This window comes from Budorcas taxicolor, chromosome 1 (genome assembly GCF_023091745.1).
Source record: "Budorcas taxicolor isolate Tak-1 chromosome 1, Takin1.1, whole genome shotgun sequence".
NCBI lineage: Eukaryota > Metazoa > Chordata > Mammalia > Artiodactyla > Bovidae > Budorcas > Budorcas taxicolor.
The window spans coordinates 122,236,848-122,260,354 of record NC_068910.1 but is presented as its reverse complement, the minus strand read 5'-3'; the positions used below and the strand labels follow the sequence as shown (position 1 = coordinate 122,260,354).

Below are 23,507 nucleotides of genomic sequence, written 5' to 3'. Positions count from 1 at the left end.
CAGTTCAGACCCAACCCTGCTTCAGACCAGGGTGGAGGCAACCTTTACCAGCACACAAGTTCCTGCCCACATTTAGGGGAAGCTAAACTAGTTCCATGGTAGACACTAATATTTTCAGCAGGGGCAAAATGAGCTCAGTAGTGTGACTCTAAACCCTCTGACCTGACTCAGTCTCTAACCAAGGAATGCACAATGGGGAAAACGTGACAGCACAGACCTGAAGTCACTAGCCCCCAGGTCCCTTCCACTATCCCAACCAAGGCAGAGAGTGCCATCACACACATGGGGAGAAACCCAACTCTTCAGAGCTTCTGCTCCAAATCCTTGGGCCTTGCCCCTAGTTTGCACCCTATCTGCCCACTCAGATAGGGTGGTGACTTCTATTAGGCACAGGAGAAGCTCACATCTGGCTCTGTCTCTACTCCTCCACCTCCAGCCTTACATCCTACCAAGGCCAGGACACCTTGGGGATATATGTGACCCATGCTCACTTCAGTTCCAGTTATCTCACAAAAACCACCAGGCACACACAGGTGGCATTGGATGGTAATGCTCCCACCCAAGAACATCCCTTTAAGATAGGGTAGGTAACTGTTTCACCCAATTTCATAGAGACAGAAAAAGTTAAACAAAATAAGAAGACAGAGGACTATGTTTCAAAGTAAAGGACATGGAAAAAAGCCCTGAAAAAATCTAGTGAAACAGAGATAAATAATTTACCAGAGAAAAGCATTGAAGCACTAGTAATAAAAATAATAACTGAATTTGGGAAAAGAATAGATGAATACAATGAGAATTTTAACAAAGATCTAGAAAATGTAAAAAAGAATCAGTCACAGGTGAAGAATGCAATAACTGAAATAAAAATTATACTAAAAAGAATTAAGAGCAGATTAGATGATAGAGAAGAATGCATAAGCAATGTGGAAGACAGAAAAATGAAAATCACCCAATCAGAGCACCAAATAGAAAAGCAAATTAAAAAATAAATTTCAAGAGAGCTCTGAGACAAAATCAATCATACTAATATTTGCATTATAGGGTTCCCAGAAGGAGAAGAGAGAGGAAAGTGTTGCAAATATATTTGGTGAAATTACAGCTGAAAGCTTCCTGAAATTGAAGAAATTCCCAAACAAAATGAACCCAAAGGGATCCACATCAATTGTGACCACTTTGACCAGTGTGTGCTGATAACTCACTGTAGTTTTGATTTGCTTTTCTCAAATAATTAGTTATGTTGAGCATCTTTTTATATGCTTTTTTGGCTATCTGTGTGTCTTTGGAGAAATGTCTATTTAGGCCTTTTGCCCATTTTTAAAAACTGGGTTATTTGTTGTTTTGCTATCGAGTTGTATGAGCTGTTTGCATATTTTAGAAGCTAAGTCCTTAGCTTCTAAACGATGTGTTGCATCGTTTGCAAATATTTTCTCCCAATCTCTAGGCTGTCTTTTCACTTTGTTTATGGTTTCCTTTGCTGGGCAAAAGGTTATAAGTTTGATTAGATCCCATTTATTTATTTTTGTTTTTATTTCTATTGTGTTGAAAACTGACCTAAGAAAACATTGGTATGATTTAAAACATATCATTTTAAAATGGCAAAGTTAAAGATAAAGACAGAATTTTAAAGGCAGCAAGGGACATAAAAAGAGTCACAAATAAAGGAGCCCCTATAAGGCTATCAGCCTATTTTTCTGTAGAAACTTTGCAAGCCAAAGGGAGGGACATGATATATTTATAGTGCTGAAAGGGGAAAATCTACAACCTTGGGCACTCTACCCAACAGAGTTATCATTCAGAATTAAAGGGAAAATAAAGAGCTTCTCAGAAGCAAAACCTAAAAGAGTTCGTCTGAATGGATCTTACAAGAAATGCTCAAGAGTCTTCCTTAAGCAGAAGAGAAAAGGCTACAACAAGAACTAAGAACTTATAGAAAAGGAAGATTCTCACTAGTAAAGGCAAATATATAAAGAAGGTTAGGTATCAACTATTTAAATAAGCAAGGTTAACAGACAAAAATTGGAAAATTAAATATATTATAATAAGTAGGTGATAGACAAAAAGATGTAAAATATGATATCAAAAACACAAAATAATGAAAATTTGTCATTTGAAGCAATGAAGCAACAGGGATGGACTTGAAGGGTATTATGCTAAGTGAAATAGTCACAGAGAAAGTAAAACACTGTATGATGTCACTTACATGTGGAATCTAAAAAAATATAAGAAACTAGTGAATATAACAAAAAAGAAACTGACTCACAGATTTATAGAGCAAACTACTGGTTACCAGTGCAGTGAGCAAAAGAGGAGGGAGAAATAGGAGTAGGGAATTTAGAGATACAACTATCATGCAAAATGAGCTATAAGAATATATTGTACAACACAGGGAATATAGCCAGTGTTTTGTGATAACTATCAATGGAGTATAGGCTTTGGAAGTTGTGAATCACTGTATTGTACACTTGTTACTTATATAATATTGTACATCAACTATATTTCAATGAAAAAAATACAGACTGAAAGTTGCTGCTGCTGCTAAGTCACTTCAGTCGTGTCTGACTCTGTGCGACCCCATAGACAGCAGCCCACCAGGCTCCCTTGTCCCTGGGATTCTCCAGGCAAGAACACTGGAGTGGTTTGCCATTTCCTTCTCCAGTGCATGAAAGTGAAAAGTGAAACTGAAGTCGTTCAGTCGTGTCCGACTCTTTGCGACCCCATGGACTGCAGCCTACCAGGCTCCTCCATCCATGGGATTTTCCAGGCAAGAGTACTGGAGTGGGGTGCCATTGCCTTCTCCAGTTAGGCAGTGAGAAAAGCTGTTTCGTGCATTTGAAATGACTAGAAAACTAAGGTAGTGACACTCATCTCAACAAAGTAAACTTTAAAACAAATTCTATAACTTTTTGTCAATGGCATTATATAATGATAAAAGGTTCAATACAAGAAGAAGATGTAACGTTTGTTAACGTACATGCACCTAATATAAGAACATCTGAATATGTAAAGCAAATATTAACAGATGTAAAGGGAGAAATGGACAATAATATAATAACAGTAGGTGATTTTAAACCACAATTACATCAATAGGTGTCTTCTACACAGAAAATCAATAAGAAAACAATGATCTTTAATGACACATTAGATTAGTTGGACTTAACAGATATCTATAGGACATTTCATCCAAACCAACAGAATATATTTTCTTTGCATAAGCACATGGAACTTTCTCCAAGACAGATCATAAACTAGGCCACAGAACAAGTCTCAGTATGTTTAAGAGGACAGAAATTATATCAAGCATTTTTTCCAACCATAGCAGTATGAAAGTAGAAATCAATTACAGCAAGAAAATGGGGGAAAAACACAAACATATGGAAGCTAAGCCACATGCTACTAAAAAACCAATAAAGAAATCAAAGAGGAAATCAGGAAAAAACCTGGAGACAAATGAAAGTAAAAACACAACTTTCCACAATCCATCAGTTCAGTTCAGTTCAGTTCATTTGCTCAGTCGTGTCTGACTCTTTGCGACCCCATGAATCGCAGCATGCCAGGCCTCCCTGTCCATCACCATCTCCTGGAGCTCACCCAGACTCACGTCCATCCAGTCCGTGATGCCATCCAGCCATCTCATCCTCTGTCGTCCCGTTCTCCTCCTGCCCCCAATCCCTCCCAGCATCAGAGTCTTTTCCAATGAGTCAACTCTTCGCATGAGGTGGCAAAAGTACTGGAGCTTCAGCTTCAGTATCATTCCTTCCAAAGAAATCCCAGGGTTGATCTCCTTCAGAATGGACTGGTTGGATCTCCTTGTAGTCCAAGGGACTCTCAAGAGTCTTCTCCAACACCACAGTTCAAAAGCATCAATTCTTCGACGCTCAGCCTTCTTCACAGTCCAACTCTCACATCCATACATGACCACTGGAAAAACCATAGCCTTGACTAGACGGACCTTAGTCAAAAAAGTAATGTCTCTGCTTTTAAATATACTATCTAGGTTGGTCATAACTTTTCTTCCAAGGAGTAAGCGTCTTTTAATTTCATGGCTGCAGTCACCATCTGCAGTGATTTTGGAGTCCCCAAAAAATAAAGTCTAACACTGTTTCCACTGTTTCCCCATCTATTTCCCATGAAGTGATGGGACCAGATGCCATGATCTTCATTTTCTGAATGTTGAGCTTTAAGCCAACTTTTTCACTCTCCTCTTTCACTTTCATCAAGAGGCTTTTTAGTTCCTCTTCACTTTCTGCCGTAAGGGTGGTGTCATCTGCATATCTGAGGTTATTGATATTTCTCCTGGCAATCTTGATTCCAGCTTGTGTTTCTTCCAGTCCAGTGTCTCTCATGATGTACTCTGCATATAAGTTAAATAAGCAGGGTAACAATCCATGGGATATAGCAAAAGCATTTCTAAGAGGCATGTTCATAGTGATATAGGCTTATCTCAAGAAACAGAAAAAAATCTCATGTAAATAACCTACCTTACCTAATTCCTTTAAAGGAATTAGACCAAGACGAGTAAACAAAGACCAAAGTCAGCAGAAGGAAGGAATAATAATAAAAATCAGAGAGGAAATAAACAAAATAGAGAACTTAAGAAAAGAAAAGAAAAAGAAAACAATAGAAATGGTCAGTGAAACCAATTTTAAAAAGATAAACAAAATTGATAAACCTTTGACCAGGCTCATAAAGAAAAAAAAAAGAGAGGATTAAAATAAACAAAATAAGAAATAAAAGAGGAGAAATTACAACTGATATCACAGAGAAATGCAAAAAAATAATGAGAGAATACTACAAACATTTATAAGCTAAAAAACTGGACAAACTAGAAGAAATGAATAAATTCCTAGAAACAGACAATATTCCAACACTGAATCAGGAAGAAAAAGATAATCTTAACAGACAGATCGCTAGTAATGAAATTGAATCAGTAATCAAAAAACTCCCAGGAAACAAAAGTGCAGAACCAACCACGTCATGCTCTTCCCAGAGCATGTGCAACTGGCCAGGGGGATCCAAAGAATTTAGGAAATGCTCTGCTGAGCTCCTGACACTGGCCCATGTCTCCAGTTGATACAAGAGACTCTGCCCATAGCCAGGACCAGAACCATACAGTACAAGGTGCTGCCTGCCTGTCTTGTCTCTGAGCAGACTGTGTGTACTGCTTTCTAGTAAGGTATTTTTTTTTTTTTTTAAAAGAAGAAGACTTTGTGGCTTTCCTCTGTAACAGAGGTAATATATGAGAAAATTAACAATTTCTAAAAGTCCTGAGAATAATTTTTAGATTAAGAGACTCCAAGGTTGACTTCACTTTGAAGATTATTCATGTGACTGATGATTTGGAAGACATCAGATTTTCTAGGTTATGCTGCTTTTTACCGTATGTATATTTTCTTTTATTTAAAACATAAGGGAAAAAGTAAGAGAAGACCACTTCAATCAGTTGCATGGAAGAGCCTGGTGTGTCCAGGATACAAATCTCTGTGCTTCAGACTAACCTCATCATTAGTGACAGAAGCAAGTTCCTGTGTGAACTATACCTATCAACAGTTTTTATAGCTTTTCAAAAACTCAATTGGGATGAAAATAGAAAATTGCTAAGGTCTGATGTTCTGCCTCCTTCTGGAAAATTCCTGTCAAAATCATTCAGAAATTCTAGCTTGAGGAATGTATTTTATTCTTGTTTGCAAATCATAGAAGATGTACTATAATTTATACTTCAGAATTTTTCATTCCAGGATTTTTAAAGAACCTTTTCAATGTTTTTACAGGTACTTTTATAACTTTCTTATAGAGATATAATAAAAATAATTTTTTAATGAGAAAAATTTAAAGCAAAGTTACTGTTATACAGAGATTATACTGTGTTCTTTGTGTGTTAGTGTTAAGTTCTTCATTTGGACACTGCCAACATCCATAGTTCGTTTTTTTTTTTTTAATTGGAGGTTAATTACTTTACAATATTGTAGTGTTTTTTGCCAAACATCGACATGAATCAGCCATGGGCACACATGTGTTCCCCATCTAGAACCCCTCTCCCACCTCCCTCCCCATCCCATCCCCCAGGGTCTTCCCAGTGCACCAGCCCTGAGCACCCGGTCTCATGCATCAAACCTGGACCGGTGACCTGCTTCACACATGATAATAACACCTTTCAACACTACCCTCTCAAATCATCCCACCCGTGCCTTCTCCCACAGAGTCCAAAAGACTGTTCTTTACATCTGTATCTCTTTTGCTGTCTCACGTATGGGGTCATCATTACCATCTTTCTAAATTCCGTGAATGAATGAAGTTGCTTACTCGTGTCCGACTCTTTGTGACCCCATGGACTGTAGCCCACCAGACTCCTCCAACCATGGGATTTTCTAGGCAAGAATACTGGAGTGGGTTACCATTTCCTTCTCCAGGGGATCTTCCTGACCTGGGGATTGAACCCAGGTCTCCTGCATTGGGGGCAGATGCTTTACCATCTTAGCCACCAGGGAATTCCATATATATGCATTAGTATACTGTATTGGTGTTTTTCTTTCTGACTTACTTCACTCTGTATAATAGGCTCCAGTTTCATCCACCTCATTGGAACTGATTCAAATGCATTCTTTTTAATGGCTGAGTAATACTCCATTGTATAAATGTACCACAGCTTTCTTATCCATTTGTTTGCTGATGGACATCTAGGTTGCTTCCATGTCCTGGTTATTGTAAACAGTGCTGTGATGGACATTAGGGTACATGTGTCTCTTTCAATTCTGGTTTCCTCAGTGTGGTATGCCCAGCAGTGGGATTGCTGGGTCGTATGGCAGTTCTATTTCCAGTTTTTCAAGTAATCTCCATACTGTTCTCCATACTGTGGAACAGCCATAGTTTAAACAAGAGAACTGAGGGATATATTTTTGCCTCCAATGGAATATAGTATGAACAGATAAAAACCTTGCCATTCTCGTGTAACTGAAAGTAGTTTAAGAGATAGCCAGAGAATGGTAAGTGACACCCAAAGTCTTTTAAATATTGTGTGAAAATGATTAGTGAGGGTGGATACTAATAATAATGTGTCAGTGAACTGAATTCAGAGATAAACTAAGACATTGTTTGATAAATATTAACCCTTTGGGAAAACATTTTCCTGTTCAACATCAATTCAATTTTATGTAAACATAGGAATAAAGTTTATCTATCTATGAATATAAAAAAATCACATTAAAAAGAATAAAATACCTAGGAATAAACTTAACTGAGGAAGCGAAAGACCTTTGAAAACTATACAACACTGCTGAAGGAAATTCAGGATGATACAAAGAAATGAAAAGATATCCCTTGTTCATGAACTGGAAAAATTAATATAGTTAAAATGTCCATACTACTCAAAGCAATCTGCAGATTTAAGGCAATTCCTACCAAAACACCGATGACATTTTTCACAGAACCAAAACAAACAATCTTAAAATCTTTATGGAACCACAAAAGACTCAGAATTGCCAGAGCAATCCTAAGGAAAAAGAACAAAGCTGGAAGTATCATGTTTCCTGATTTCAGCCTATACTACAAAACTACAATAATCATACTGGCACAAAAACAGATACATAGATCAATGGAACAGAACAGCGAGCTCACAAATATACCCAAGAATTTATGGTCAATTAATCTGTGACAAAGGAGGAAAGAATACACAATGGGGAAAATACAGTCCCTTCAATAAGGGATAAAATGGGACAGCTACATGTAAAAGAGTAAAATTAGAACATTCTCTCATATCATATACAAAAATAAACTGAAAATGGATTAAATATCTAAAGGTAAGACTAAACCATAAACTTCCTAGAAGAAAACACAGGCAGAATACTCTTTGACGTAAGTCTTAGAAATATATTTTCAGATATGTCTTCTCCGATAAAGGAAACAAAAGTAAGAATAAACAAGTGGGACCTAATTAAATGTAAAGGCTTTTGCACAGAAAAGTGAATCATTGACAAAATGAAAAGAACCTACCGAATGGAAGAAAGTAGAGCCAATAGGCACATGAAAAGATTCCCATCCTCTCTAATCATCAAGGAAATGCACATCAAAGCCACAATGAGATATTACCTCACATCTGTCAGAATGGCTATCATCAAAAGGCAATAAATAACAAATGTTTGAAAGGATGTGGAGAAAAGGGAGCCCTTATGCACTGTTGGTAGGAATGGAAATTGGTGCAGTCGATATGGAAAACAGTACTGAGATTCCTCAAAAATCTAAAGATAGAACTATCCTGTGATCCAGCAATTCCACTCCTGGTACATATTTGAATAAAACATAAAACTTAATTTGAAAAAGACATATGCACCACAATGTTTTTAGCAGCAGTATTTTCAATAGCCAATATATGGAAGCAACCTAAGTGTCCATTAACAGATGAATGATAAAGAAGTGGTATATACATAGAATTACTCAGCTATAAAAAAGAATGACATTTTCTTTGCTACAACATGGATGGACCTAGAGGGTATTTTGCTTAGTGAATATGTCAGGTGGAGAAAAACAAATACAGTATATTTTTTGCTGTTAGCCTGTCCCTAACCCTGCGTGGCCCTGTTTGGCAGACTTCTCTCATTCGGAGTTTTAAGTAACAAAGAATTCTGCGTCTTATCTATGTGAGTGTTGTGTTGTGTTGTGTTATCAAAAAAATCTTTCAATCTTATAAAATACTTGACACTGTCAGAAGGATAAAGTGGTCATGACTGCTGACTTATATAGCTTCTTGGGGGTCTGTTCTTGCTTACTGATTCATTCAAAACCATGAGGAGAATAGTTTGGAAAGTCAGTGTGCTTTACTTTAATCTTGTTGCTTGCTGTGGTGTCTGCTGGTGGTTTCCTTGTCTCTCCTTACTCCAGTTTCTAAGCTGTTGGAATATTAAATATGAGCAATTCTAATTGGCTAAATGCCATAGTTAGATACTAGCCCAGGTGGGAGCCACCTTAGGGCAATAGAAGTGATTAGGCACTTGTGGCACCAAGTTCATGTGTTGAAACCTGTTCCTTTAAAATGATTGTATTTGGAGGTGGGGGCCTGGGAAGTGATTAGGTCATAAGGATGGAGCCTTCATGGATGGGGTTGTGCCTTTAGGAAAGAGGTCCCAGTGAACTAGCTTGTCCCCTTCACCATGTGAGAACACAATGAAAAGACTGTCCATGAGCCAGAAAGCTGGTCCTCATCAGACACCAAATCTATCAGTGCATCCATTTTGGACTTCTCAGCCTTCAGAATTGTGAAAAAACCTTTTTTTCTGTTGTTTAAAAGTCACCCAGTCCGTGTTTTTTTTTTTTTTTTAATAGCAGCCTGAACAGACTAAGAGAGTGAGAATAAACATTCTGACATAATAAGTAATAAATGAAAATTAAATTAAACTTTCCTGATGGTCCAATGGTTAAGAATCAGCCTTCCAACCCAGGGGACACGGGTTTGATCCCTGGTCAGGGAACTACAATCCCACATGCTATGGGGCAACTAAGCCTGCATGCCACAACTAGAGAAAATCCATGTGCCATAACTACTGGCCCATGTGCCCTGGAGCCTGTGCAGCACAGCGAGAAGTCCCCAAGAGAAGCCTGTGTGCCACGATTACATAAAAGCCTGCATGCTGCAACAATGACCTAGCTCAGCCAAGGTTTTTTAAAAAAATGAAATTAAACCATAGACAGCACATTCCTCATTTACCAATTTTGCTTAATCTCTCTGATGCTTCTACTTACAAATGAGCTCACATTAAATGGCACCCCAGCAAAAGGCTCTAATGTCTAAGTTAAAATCAATAGGTACTTCTGTGAGTGCTCTCAGAGACTTATTCATTTGCAGGTTTTAGGATTTCCTGTCATAACTCTAAAGTCTCTGGACTATGTATGATGGCCCATAAACTTCTTCATTTTAAACTATTTATTTATTTGACTGGGTTATTTATTTATTTGACCAAGTCTTAGTTGGCAGGTGAGATCTATGATCTTCATTAAGGCACATGGAATCTTTTTTTAAAAATTTTAGTTACACCATGTGGGATCTCTTTAGTTGCAGCATATGGAATCTTTTAGTTGCTGCATGAAAACTCTTAGTTGCAGCATGGGGGATCTAGTTCCCTGATAAGGGATGGAATCTGTGCCCCCTGCATTGGGAGCATGGGGTCTTACCCACTAAACCACCAGGGAAGTCCTGCCATGAACTTCTGATGCAAAAAAACTGCCCCTCACTGTTTGCTTAGCCCATAATCCTGATATACTCCTTGTGCTCTGTGAAGACATAGTTCCCTACACTCTCCCTATACTCTCATGTCTAAAGGGAAATCTATCTGTGTCATTCTAAAAATTAATGGAGAACATTGCTTTCCCCAGGAAACCTCATATAGGTTCACCCCTAGGACCCCTAGGGAGGGAAATCATTCACTCCCCGGTGCCTTCTCCTGCTTCCCATCTCTAGTTTGCCACTACAACCTCCCACCCTACATCTCTGATAATGACCACCACAACTACTTCTTTCACTTGGATACAAATATCACTAATGATTACATATACCTTCCTGAACTACAAGTTCAAACCCTCCAACAATGGACTGCCACCTTGAATCAATGAATATACCGAGATTATATTGTCATAAAAATATAACATACTTTAAATATACTTTACAACTCAACATTACTTTGCCAACAAAGGTCTGTCTAGTCAAAGGTATGGTTTTTCCAGTAGTTACATATGGATGTGAGAGTTGGACTATAAAGAAAGCTGAGTGCCAACGAACTGATGCTTTTGAACTGTGGTGTTGGAGAAGACTCCTGAGAGTCCCTTGGACTGCAAGGAGATCCAACCAATCCATCCTAAGGAAATTAGTCCTGAATATTCATTGGAAGGACTGATGCTGAAGCTGAAACTCCAATACTTTGGCCACCTGATGCAAAGAACTGACTCATTTGAAAAGACCCTGATGCTGGGAAAGATTGAAGGTGGGAGGAGAAGGGGATGACAGAGGATGAGACGGTTGGATGGCATCATCGACTCAATGGACATGAATTTGAGTGAACTCCAGGAGATGGTGATGGACAGGGAGGCCTGGCGTGCTGCATGCAGTCCATGGGGTCTCAAAGGGTTGGACACGACTGAACGACTGAACTGAATTGAAGATATTGTTATAGGTTCTTAGAATTCTAGATTGGTTTTCTTGGCTAACACTACATAATGGAGAACTTGGTTATGGACCAACCTACAAGAACTTCTTATACTTCTACTTATTTTCATAATAAAATATTTTTAAGCTGTTTAGGAAACTTAGGCACTACTCTTTAGAAGTCTCCTTTACTATTATTTGGGCCACTCAAATACTACCTACAATCAAGCTCAAAACTGATGTGAAGATCAGTGGGTCAGTTTTAATATAGTTTTTAGTTTTTTAAAAATACTGATCAGGGGCTTCCCTGTAGCTCAGTGGTAAAGAATTCACCTGTCAATGCCAGAGACACAGGTTAAATCCCTGATCTGGGAAGATCCCACATGCCGCAGAGCAACTAAGCCTGGGCACCCACAACTACTGAGTCTGTGCTTTGGAGCTGGAAGCTGCAACAACTGAAGCCCATGCTCCCTAGAGCCCGCGCTTGCTGCAACTAGAGGAAAGTTCATGCAATGATGAAGACCCAGCACAGCCAAAGATAATAAATAAATAAAATTAAAAAAAAAAACTGTCTAAACAAAATTTTGATGCCCTGACTAGAGAGTGATGGTGACAGAATTCAGAGTAGCGTTCATTTCTGAGGAAGGATATTGACAAAGACACAGCATGAAGGAAACTTCTTAAATAAAGGAAATGGCCTTATCTTGGTTTTGGTGTATACACGTATAAAAATTCATCATTCTGTAAATTTAAGATTTGCGCATTTTACCTATGTAATTTATACTTCCAAAATGCTAACTTTTGAAAGAATTGCTGTGTAATTTATCTCATCGCCTCAGTACCATGAGAAAACCAATGAATAGTAAGCCTTGTTTTTTTTGGCCTTATCACTTAGCAAAATCCACAGACATTTCCTGTCAGTTGTTAACCAGCCAAAAGCATATAGAACCAAGATAAAGATAAATTAAAATGGCTGGGAAAAATGATGCATCATACTGTTGAACTGAGAGTAAACAAAAGTGACCGAAAGATAGAGATCTGGATGGATTTAAGTGGATTTGTATTATAGTAAACACCGACCACCCCAAAAGCAGAAGTTTGGGAGGACTTCAGCTGAGACATTACTGATCTCCTTCATTATCACAATGTCTGGTAAGTCTGATTCTATGACATTTTTAGCAAAAATTAAAGCTATCTTTCAATAGTGATGAGGATGCTCTTGATCCATTTATAAGATGTTTTATGGTTTGCTCTAGTAGCAATGATAGATTTGTGCATTATCTAACAAACCTGCTGATTTTACTTTATTCCAATGTTGCAGTGACTAGCGAAGTCCGGAATAATACTGGGGACCCTTGAATGGTTTAAAACTAAACTTCTGTATTTAGACAAATGTAGTATTTTTTCTCCTTTTTTTTTGGTTTGTATTTTTATTGAGTCAATTGAATTCTTAGTTTTCGGACGTTAATATTTACTGGTGTGTAGCTTTTCCTGCTTTGATATTTCTAGCCCCAAGGCTAAAAAGGAAACCTTAAATTTCTATTTGGGGTTTTGCAGTTTTTAAATAGAGGTAAGAAAATTGTAGGTACAATTTTCAGGAAATGAGGTTCAGGGACTATGAGAACATATAAATGATAAATAATTAATTTTTATTTATCTTTCAATTTCCGACCAGAATTCTTTGTACAAATGGAATCTTACTTATAAGTGCAAACATGCAGAATAAATGAGTGAAGTGATGCTGATTAGAGCATACTTGGGTAGCCAGAAACAAACCTTTGAATCCCATTTTTTCTTGCAATGATCCCAATGATATTTCACAATATTCTGAGAAACACTGGCTGCGATGCTTCCATATTACATCTAGTCAAGGGAGAAAAGAATCTTTTCTTTGGAGAAAGAAAGAAAGCAATCTAGGGCCAGGGAAAGCAGAAAGAAATTGGGAGTGGGGAGGAACATTTTGGATGAACTCAAAAGTCAGTAGCAGATTCTGACTCATGTAAAGAGATAGAGAAATATTTAGGTGTGGCAGGAAATAAATGGCTAAAAACAAGGTAACTGTGCTGCTGTTCTAAGTTGTTTCAGTTGTGTCCAACTCTTAGTGACCCGTTGAACTGTAGCCTGCCAGGCTTCTCTGTCCAAGGGATTCTCCAAGCAAAAATAATGGAGTGGGTTGCCATGCCCTCCTCCAGGGGATCTTGCTGATCCAGGGATTGAACCTGAGTCTCTTATGTTCTCTGCATTGCAGGCAGATTCTTTACCTCTGAGTCACCAGGAGGAGAGTTTAATTAAAACCTGTTAATGTAATTGACTCTATTACCTGTCCAAAGGAAGAAAATCATAACATTGCCTTATGTATTTGATAACATTAAACATTCACTAATTATAAAAAAGTGTGCACGTTTTAGGATTTATTTTTTTAAGGGTAATTTTATGTTAACAGCAATTAAGAGGAAGGTACAGAGATTTCCCAAATATCACCTAACTCTTCACTCGCATAGCCTCTCCCCCAATATCAACATGCCTCACCAGAGCATTATGTTAATTTCAACTGATGAACTTAGATCGACGCATATCTGTCACCTGAAGTCCACAGTCTACATAAAGTTCACTCTTGGGGTTGTACTGTCCATGGATTTGATCAAGTGTATAATGTCATATACTTATCATTATAGTATCATACAAAGATTCAGTGCCCTAAAAATCTTCTGTGTTTTGCCTATTTCTCTCTCTTCCCCTCTGAATCCTGCTAATCACTGATTTATTTAATGTCTCCACAGTTTCACCTTTAAATAAAACCATGTAGTTGAAATTGTACAGTATGTAGCCTTTTCATATTGGCTTATTTCACTTTAATATGTATTTAAGTTTCCTCAGTATTTTTTCTTGGCTTGATAACTCATTTCTTTTCAGCACTGAATAATATTCCATTATCTGGATGTACCAATTCATTTAGCCATCCACCTACTGAAAAGCACCTTGATTGTCTCAAGATGTTGGCATTTATGAATAAAGTTGTTATAAACATTTGTGTGTAGGTTTTTGTGTGGACATGAATTGTTCAGCTCCATTGGGTAAATACCAAGGAGTACTATTGCTGGATTGTATGATAAAAGTATGTTTAGTTTTCTGAGAAACCACCAAACTATCTTCCAAAGTTGCTGTACCATTTTGGATTCTTGTCAGCAGTCAATGAGGGTCCATGTTGTTTCACATTCTGGCCAACATTCAGAATTACTAATATTCTCGACTTTGGCCATTCCTTATATCAATGTTGTCATTCATTTCACTTATATATAAACAAATAATAATACAATTGTATAACTGAAAACAGTGTTGCTATTATTATTTTGAACACTGTTATCTATTAGATCAATTAAAAGTAAATAAAATAAGTTTTTATTTTACCTTTACTTATTTATTCTCCAATACAGGTCTGAGTCTCTGACCTGTATTATTTCCTCTCACTGAAGAACTTTTGACATTTCCGTATGGCAGAGCTACTGGCAATAACTTTCTCCAATTTTTATTTATATGGGAAAGTCTTTATTTATTCTTTAATTTTGAAGGATAATTTCACAAGGTACAGAACTCTAGGTGGGAGGGGTCTTTCTCTATCAATGTTTAAAATATTTTCACTCCACTCTGTTTTGTTTGCACAGTTTCTGAGGAGAATACAGATGTAATTCTCATCTATGTTTCTCTGTAAGTAAGATGCTTTGTTTCTCTGGCTCTCTTCAGGATGTTTTTCTTCATTTTTTATTTCATTTGAATATGATATGCCTGAATCTGATTGATATGCCCACTAGTAGTTGTTTGTTTGACATTTATCCTGCTTGGTGTTCTCCAAGTCTCCTTGAACTTTGGTTTGGTTTTGACATTAATTTGGGGGAAATTTCCAGTCATTATTGTTTCAAATATTTCTTCTTATCTCTTTTCTTTTCCTTTTTTTTCTTTTTCTTTCCTTCTGTGTTTCCATTAATGTGCTGCAACTTTTGTATTTGTCCCACAGTCCTTAGACACTCTATTTTTTAAAATCTTTTTTCTCTTTGCTATTCAATTTTTGAAAGTTCTACTGATATGTCCTCTAAATCAGAGATTCTTTCCCCAGTATTAATTATTAATAACTCTTCATAAGCTCGTTAAGGGTGTTTCTCATTTCTGTTCCAGTTTTTTGATCCCTAGTGTTTCTTTATGGTCTTTTCTTAGAGTTTCTATCTCTCTGTTTATGTTGCTCATTTGCCCTTGTGTGTTGTCTGCTTATCCATTAAAGCCCTTAGCATATTAATCATGTTGTTGTTCAGTCTTGTCTGACTCTTTGCCACCCCATGGACTGCAGCACATTAGGCTTCCCTGTTCTTCACCATCTCCTGGAGTTTGCTCAAACTTATGTCCATTGAGTTGGTGATTCCATCCAACCATCTTCTCCTCTGTCATCCCTTTCTCTTGCCTTCAATCTTTCCCCAAATCAGGATCTTTTCCAATGAATCGGCTCTTCATATCAGGTGGCCAAAGTATTGGAGCTTCTGTATCAGTCCTTCCAATGAATATTCAGGGTTAATTTCTTTTAGGATTGACTGGTTGGATCTCCTTGCAGCCCAAGGGACTCTCAAGAGTCTTCTCCAGCACCACAGTTTGAAGGCATCAGTTCTTTGGTGCTCAGCCTTTTTTTATTGTTCAGCTCTCATATCTATACATGACTATTGGAAAAGCCATAGCTTTGACTATAGGGACCTTTGTTGACAAAGTAATGTTTCTGCTGTTTAATGCTGCTGTCTAGCTTTGTCATAGCTTTTCTTCCAAGGAGTAAGTGTCTTTTAATTTCATGTCTGCAAGCACTGTCCACAGTGATTTTAGAGCCCAAGAAAATAAAGCCTGTCACTGTTTCCATTGTTCTCCCATCTATTTGCCATGAAGTGATGGGACCAGATGCCATGATCTTAGTTTTGTGAATGTTGATTTTTTTAAAGCCAGCTTTTTCACTCTCTTCTTTCACCTTCATCAGGATGCTCTTTAATTCCTCTTCACTTTCATTAGGGTGGTGTCATCTGCATATCTGAGGTTATTGATATTTCTCCCTGAAATCTTGATTACAAATTGTGCTTTATCCAGCCCAGCATTTCCCACGATGCATGAGTTAAATAAGCAGGGTGACAATATACAGCCTTGACGTACTCCTTTCCCAATTGTGAACCAGTCCGTTGTTTCATGTCTGGTTCTAACTGTTGCTTCTTGACCTGCATACAGGTTTCTCAGGAGGCAGGTAAGGTGGTGTGGTATTTCCATCTCTTTAAGAATTTTCCAGTTTGTTGTGATCCACACAGTCAAAGGCTTTAGCATAGTCAATAAAGTAGAAGTAGATGTTTTTCTGGAATTCCCTTGCTTTTTCTAATAATTGTTTGAATTCCAAGTCTGATAATTCCAATATATCTGCCATGTCTGGTTCTGATAATTGCTCTGTCTCTTCAAACTGTGTTGAAGAGTATGTCATGTAACTTTTTCTTGATACCCAGATGTGATGTACTGGTAAAAAGAACTGCTGTAAATAGACCTTCAGTAATGTGGTGAGAAAATGGAGTAGGAGGAAGCATTTTAGAGGCCTACAATTAGGTGTCTGTCTTTTAGTGAGCCAATGCCTCTGAACTGTGAACTTTACAAATGCTTCTCAGTTTTTGTTCCCACAACTCAGATTGACCAGGATGAATGAAGTAGGATATTTCCTTTCTCAAATAAGTTAGGCTCTGATTAAACCCCAGCAGGGAAGGCTTTGGTTAAATGGTTTCTTTTGAAATCAGACTTTGTTAAGAAGGACAGTGTGCCCTCATGCATTTTAAAAGTTTCTTTCCCCCTCTCCCAGCCAGCAGCAGGACAGGATTTTCCCCAGTATATATTGTGAGAATCTGGTTGATTTCCTGAAGGTAAAACTCACAAAAAATGTGAAGGTCCCTCTATGTCTGTGTCCCTGTTGAGTTTTTAACTCAGATTTGCCCAGGTTGAGCCTCCAGAAGCTCAGTTACAGTTCTGGTTTTCCTATTCTGTCATGGGTTCCCTTGAAGTTTCTGAGTTTCTGCTTTGGTAAGTATCTTCCTGTTGGTATCTCCCATTTAGAGAGTAGTTTGCCATGTATTCTTATTTTACTTGTGGATATAAATACCATTGTTGATTTTTCATTTTGTTCAGATTTTGGCTTGTTATTAGGATGCAGTGATGGCCTCCAAGCTCCTTACATTGGAAGAAGTTAAAAACTGAATAGTTTTTAAATATTTGCCCATTGATTTGTTGATAAGTTTTCATTCTTTATTTGTGACTTTTCTTCTATTATATAAACCTCAATTTTATAATTAAAGCCAGTAGAAAATTAGGATCATTTACTATCCTACAATTTACCTTTAAGCTGATTTGATAAAAGTATAGATATTTCACAGATATTACATTAAAATATTCTATCAGTCATTATCATAAATGTCAAGATGACTTATTTCTTGAAAAGAAATATTTTTCCAGGTTTCTTGTTTTTGCCCCTTCCTTGAGAGTGATATTTATTAACTAAATGAGGAAAAAAAAAAAACACTGAGATGATGAGAATCAATAGGATCCAGAGCATAAATGAAGAAACTGGATTTTGGTAGTGATGGCAAATTTAAAACCATTTAAATAACTATAACTGAATAACTATACTACAGCCATCCACAGTGGAGCTGGATGGCCACTGTGGATGTGCTTTTGGACACATTGCTGCATCATCGAGAATTTGAACTTTTCTGAACTGGATCAAGCTCAAGGGCACCACCAGCTATTTTCAAAACAATAGCTGCTAGTAACTGCTAGCGGCATCCTTGTTGTTTCAAAGTTCCCCACTCTCTTCACAACCATGTAATCCTTTCGAACACCAACCAATCCTTGTTTAACAAATACACCTTGCTTAACAAATGCCCTTACTTCTGAGGCAGCTTCAATCCTAATTCATGACAAACAATTCATGTAACTTGCATTTATAAGCTTTTCCCATTTTGTAGTCCAGTGGAATACAGTCCAAATGTTCTTGGATCTGTCTGTCCTTTGCAGCAGTCCTGGCAAGCCCCAAATAAGCACCTCTTTATTTCAATCAAGTTTTCATTTCTGAAATTTTGGTTACCATAAGGAGAAGAAAGATGAGATGGTATAGATGTAAGTCATTCTTGGATTGAGTGGGAAGATTGGGGTGTTCTTTCTCAAAGGATGTGAAGCAAAGTCATAAGTTGAAAGTTAGTCAAGGAAGAAGGGAGAGCAAGATGAAGAACAAGGACAGTGAAATTACCACTATCTAGACTGGGAGAGCGCAATACTACACAAATATTGTATGACTACACTCTTTACTCCCTGGGGATCACTATTTAAAATAGACTGACAGATATGAAAGAAAGTATTTTTTTTCAAAAGTAGAAATACCAGTGCAAATTTCTCTTTATTTCAGAATGTATAAAATCAAGAGCAAGAGACCAAGATGAGTCACACAATTAACAATATATTGCCTTCAAAAGAAAACAAAAGTGTGAGAGTCCTTGATACTCATATATTTCCCCCCCTGATCTTTCTAAATTTGTTGACACTTGCTTTATTGTCCAGAACATAGTCAACCTTGGTAAATGCATCAAGAGCTCTTGAAGACAATGTGTATTCTGTACATTGGGTGTACTAGTCCATAAATATTTTATATCAAGGTAATTGATACTGTTCATATATTTTGTCTTTAAAATATTTTATTCTAATTGTCCTATTAATTTCTGGGAGAAAGATGTCAAAATCTCCAACTATGTCTATGCAATAGTCTATTTCTCCCTTAAATTTTGACAGTTTTGCTTCATGTATTTTGAAGCTCTGTTATTTGATATATATATTTTTTATATATAACAAATATATATTATATAATTTTGTCTTTCTGATGAACTGATCTACATAATTTTACAAAATTTCCTTTATCTCTGGTAATAGTCTTTATCTTGAAGACTTTATTTTTATTAATATAGGTTCTCCAGCTTTTTTGTCCTGTTTGCATAGTTTATTTTTTTCCAACCTTTACTTTCAACTTATCTGTATCTTTATTTTAAAGTCGATTTTTGTAGACCTCATATAATTGGAATTTGCTTTTTTATCCTTTCTGATAATCTCTGCTTTTGTCTAAATATAGAGTATAGTTGTTAATATGATAAAATTTACACCCATCATTTTACTATTTGTTTTCTCTTTGTGAAGTTGCTCAGTCGTGTCCGACTCTTTGTGACCCCATGGACTGTAGCCTATCAGGCTGCTCTGTCCATGGGATTTTCCAGGCAAGACTACTGGAGTGGGTTGCCATTTCTTTCTCCAGGGGATCTTCTCAACCCAGGGATCGAACCCCAGTCTCCCACATTGCAGGCAGACGCTTTAACCTCTGCACCACCAGTGGCTTCCCTGGTAAAGCGTCTGCCTGCAATGTGGGAGACTGGTGGGTTACAGTCCACGGGTCGCGAAGGGTCGGACACGACTGAGAGACTTCACTTTCACTTTTTCTCTTTGTCCCCTCTGTTTATTGCTCCTTTGTTTCTTCTTTCCTGCCTTCGAGTTAACTAATATTTTTAAGAACACCATTTTAACTAATCTATTGACTTTTTTTTTGCCTATACTACTTTGCATTAACTGTTTTCAGTATTTGATTTAAGGATAAATTCCCCTTTCATCTCCCTACAACACCTCCTCTAGGAAACTTCAAGTATACTGCTGTTTCATATGTTTGCCTATTCTGGAAACTGTATATGTATGAAATCACATACGTGGTCTTTTGTGATTGGCTTATCAAAACACTTTCAAGGTCCTTCTATGCTATAGTGTGTATCACTATGTCACTTTTTATTGCCTGACAATATTCCACTAAGAGTATACCACATTTTACTTGGACATTTAGATTGTCTCCACTTTGGGGCTATTATGAACAACTCTCCTACAAATGTTTGGGTACAAACTTCTGTGGATGTATATTTTCAATTCTTCTGGAGATAGAGCTTAAAGTAGAATTGCTGGGTCATATGGTAACTCTACATTTTTTGAAGAACTTACAAATTATTTTCCAAAGTGACTGAACAATTTAAATTTTTCACCAAAGATTTGTTAAAGACTCAGTTTCTTCATATCCTCACTAATACTTGTTATTTTCTACCTCTCTCACTATAGCTACCTGTGTGGGGATGAAACGACATCTTACTGTGGTTTTTACTTGTATTTCTTTAAAGATTAACAATATTAAGGATCTTTTCATGTGTTAATGTGATGATGTGATGTTTTTATATCTCCTCTGGAGAACTATCTATTCAAATAGTTTTTTTATTTTGCTCAATTTTAAATTGGATTATTTTTATATGATTTATTCATAAAAGCCCTTTAGGGGCTTCCCTGATGCCTCAATGGTAAAGACTCTGCCTGCAATGCAGGAGATGAGGGAGAGTCAAGTTCGATCCATGGGTTGGGAAGATCCCCTGGAGGAGGAAATTTTCCCAATTTTCCATTGGGAAATCCATAGACAGAAGAGCCTGTCAGGCTGCAGTCCATGGAGTCACAACAGTTGGCCACAACTGAGCATGCACTGATTTTTGTATGTCAGATATAAATCACTTATTAAGTACATGGTTTACAAATGTTTTCACCCATTTTGTGGGTTGTCTTTTCACTTTCTCAGTAGTGTTCTTTAAGTACAAGACTTCTTTGTTCTGATATACAATTTATCTACTTTTCCCTTTGCCACTTATGCTTTTCTGCATCATATCTAAGAAAACTTTACCTAATCCAAATATTTACTCCTATTTTTTTCTTCTATGAGTTTTATACTTTTAACTCTTACATCTAGGTCTGATTAATATTGAGTTTAACTTTTTTATTCTTTTGCATGTAGATATCCAATTGCTCCAGCACCATTTGTTAAAAAGACTGTTTTCCCCCATTGAATGATCTTGACCCTTCGTTGAAAATCAGTTGACCAGAGATACATTGGTTTATGTCTAGACTTTAAATTTTATTTCATTGCTTTATATGTCTATCCTTATGTCAATATCATAGAGTCCTAATAAATATAGCAGATTTTAAAATAAGTAAGTGTAAAAAAAAATAATAAAATAAAATAAGTAAGTGTGAGTCCTCCAACTTTTTCATTTTAAAAGATTATTTTGACTATTCAGGATCTTTTGCATTTTCATATGAGTTTAGAATCAACTTGTCAATTTTTGCAAACAAACTCAGTTGAGATTTTGATAGAAGTTGTATCTAATTTGTAGATTAGTTTGAGGGGTGTTGGCATCTTAACAATATTGAGTCTTCTTGAATATTTAAGTCTTATTTAATTTCTTTCAACAGCGTTTTGTATTTTCAGAACGAAAGTTTTACACTTCTCTTCTAAAATTTTTTTCCAGGGTGTTTTATTCTTTTTAATGCTATGGTAAATGGAATTGTTTTTTAAATTTAAACTTTTTATTGCAAGTATATGAAAATATGATTTTTAGGCATTAATCTTATATTCTGCAAACTTACTGAAATTGTTTATTAGTTGAAATGTTTTTTTAATGGATTCCTTAGTATTTTCTATGTACATGATTATGCCATCTTCAAATAGAAATAGTTTTACTTCTTTCTTTGGTGTGTGTGTGTTAAGTTGCTGCAGTCATGTCTGACTCTTTGTGACCCCATGGACTGTAGCCCCCTAGGCTCCTCTGTCTTGGGATTTTCCAGGCAAGAGTACTGGAGTGGATTAGCATGCCCTCCTCCAGAGGATTTTCCTGACCCAGGAGTCAAAACCTTGTCTCATGTCTCCTGCATTGGCAGGCAGGTTCTTTACCACTAGCGCCACGTGGGAAGCCAGCATTTTTCTTTACAATTACTATTATGCTTTTATTTTTTTTCTTGTCTAATTGCCTGTATGGAAATTCCAAAATAATATTGAATAGAAGACGCAAGAGAGGACATTCTTGTCTTGTTCCTAATTTTAAGAAGAAAGCATCTAACCTTTGATAATTAAGACTGGTTTAGAAATGGTTTTTTTATAATGTCTCTTATCAGATTCATGTGTTCACTTCTATCCATAGTTTGTTGAGAGTTTTTCTTTTGAAAGTGTGTTGTCAAAGACTTTTGCTGCATCAATTGAAATGATTATATGGTGTGGTTTTGTCTTTTATTGTACTGATGTGCTATAATACAGTAATTGATTTTCATATGTTGATCTGTCCTTATATTCCTGAGTAAATCCCACTTGGTTATGGTATATAGTACTTTTAATATGCTACTGGATTCTAATATACATGTCTTAATCTTTTTTATATTGACCCACCAGCTGTTGAAGTTCTATTTTTTTTAATCTGATCTTTATGTTATTGGTTGGAGGACTTTCATTTGTCTAACTTTAAGTTGCGTGGTTTTTTTCCCATTTTTATTCTGATGAAATTAATCCATCCACTGAATTTTACTTTCTGATTTGGTATTTTTAAAAATTCCATTTGTTTATAAATAGTGTTTTATATCCGTGATATCTTGATGTTTTATTTAATACTGTCAAATGTTTCTTTTGGTACTTCAACAGAATTAAGATGAATGGATGGATGACTGTATAGAGATGTGATACACACACATATTTATACAATGGACTATTTTACTGTTGCTATTACTGAGGCATAAAAAATAAAATCTTGCCACTAGCAACAATATAGATGGACCTAGAGGATGTTATGCTAAGTGAAATAAGTCAGAGAAAGAAAAATATATCATTCTAGATATTTTTAATGAAAGTACCATATGTTTTCATTACTTAACATTTGTCTGAAGTGTTTCGTTTTGGTGTTAATGATTGATTCTCTCTCATCAAAACTTAGGCAGAGACAAAGCTTCATTTATTATTTCATTTCTGTCCTGAGGAGTGTGAATTATAAGATGAATCTGACGGTCTCTATGACTGAAAGATTAGATTTAGAACACTGTCTTTGCCTTTTAATTCAGATTCTGTTTTCTCATCAGTTTGTTTCCTAGATATCAAATCTTCTGAATTAATTTTCATGACACTTAAAAAAATCATCATACATATAATATATGTTATTTTCCTAATGATACAAGAAGAAGTTGGTTAATCATAGGATGGATTTAATATTACACTTTATATATATTTCATGAATGTTACTTCTTATGTAAGTCTAATATTTCTGGAAGAAGACCACCTGCAAAGTAAATTTCAAGTACAATTTCATATAATATGCTGTGAATAAATTTTAAGACATGAAGTATTTATAAAGCTTTTCTCTTATGATTGTGTTTGTGTGTTTATGTATGTATTTCCAGTTAAAACTTCACTATCAGTACTGGTAGATACAAAAGCTGAAAACAAAAAAAACACACA

At 36.4% G+C, this 23,507-nt stretch overlaps 1 non-coding gene across 1 annotated transcript; it reads right to left on the bottom strand.

Annotated features, from left to right (window-relative positions):
• Positions 1–6,412: 6,412 nt before the first annotated feature.
• TRNAW-CCA (transfer RNA tryptophan (anticodon CCA)) lies at positions 6,413–6,485 on the bottom strand. The gene has a single exon. It is a non-coding gene; the product is annotated as a tRNA-Trp (tRNA).
• Positions 6,486–23,507: the final 17,022 nt, after the last annotated feature.